The following is a 1,257-nucleotide window of genomic DNA, read 5'->3' as shown; positions in this document are numbered from 1 at the left end:
CGGCTTTCTCTCAGAGGTACTTGCAGCGATTACCGGGACACTGAGACATGGGGCCTCTTAGGGCAGGGCTGAGGATCAGCCATAGCTGTGCGAAAAGGCTTTTGCATATGAATGGTCTGGCTCTTTGCAATCTGAAGTGACCTAATAAACTGCAGCTGGGTCAGAGAGACCCAGAACTTCCAAAAGAAGGCCAAGGCCCCACAGAAGCTTGCACTGCTTCACAGCTGGGCCTCATCTAGGCACCTCCAAACCCCAAACAAAGAAGAGGAATCTTCAGATCTCTCCATAGCTCCTACTGGGTAGCCTCAGACAGAGGCTAAATTAGCACCTCCTTAGAGATCCAAGAGCCAGTGTACCCAGTGGTCAGAGTGGGACCATCCAGATTACAACGCCTCAGATCCATAAGGGACACACTCAGGGGGCAGACTCAGTGAGCACCAAAGCCCTACTAAAGCAAGTATTGCCCCAGAAGGGTGTCTCCAGCACAGAAGTTCTCCTACTGTAGACACAGCTGATTCTCACAGCCAATTGGCCTGGAGGTCAATTCCTCCCAGTGATACCTACAACAATCAAGGCTTAACTACAACAAGACTGTGCACAAAGCCCACAAAGGGGTGCACCAAGAGTGTCCACCTCAGGTAATTGGGGAGGCTGAGCCACTGGGCCCTATAGGACACCTAGCACAGAAAGCCACTCTATCAACACAGGGAAGCAGCCAAAATGCAGAGACAAAGAAACAGGTCACAAATGACAGAAATGGAGGAAAGCAAATGACTGGATATAGAGTTCAAAACCACACTTTTAAGGTTTTTCAAGAATTTTCTAGAAACCACCGATAAATTTAGTGAGACCCTCAAGAAATCTAGTGAGACCCTCAAGGTTATGAAAAAGGACCAACTAGAAATGAAGCATATTAAATATGCTAGAAATATTCTAGAAATAAAGAATATTATACAGAGTTCCAACAGCAGACTAGAGGATCACAAGAATCAAGTCAAAGATTTGAAATACGAAGAAGCAAAAAACACCCAACTGGAAAAACAAAAAGAAAAAAGAATCAAAAAATATGAAGATAGTGTAAGGAGCCTCTGGGACAACTTCAAGCATACCAACATCCGAATTATGGGGGTGCCAGGAGAAGAGAGAGAGCAAGATATGGAAAACCTATTTGAAGAAATAATGACAGAAAACTTCCCCTACCTGGTGAAAGAAATAGACTTACAAGTCCAGGAAGCGTAGAAAACCCCCCAAAAAAGG

This window comes from Myotis lucifugus, unplaced genomic scaffold (assembly GCF_000147115.1).
Source record: "Myotis lucifugus unplaced genomic scaffold, Myoluc2.0 scaffold_29, whole genome shotgun sequence".
Taxonomy (NCBI): Eukaryota; Metazoa; Chordata; class Mammalia; order Chiroptera; family Vespertilionidae; genus Myotis; species Myotis lucifugus.
Note: the sequence above shows the minus strand (reverse complement) of the source record.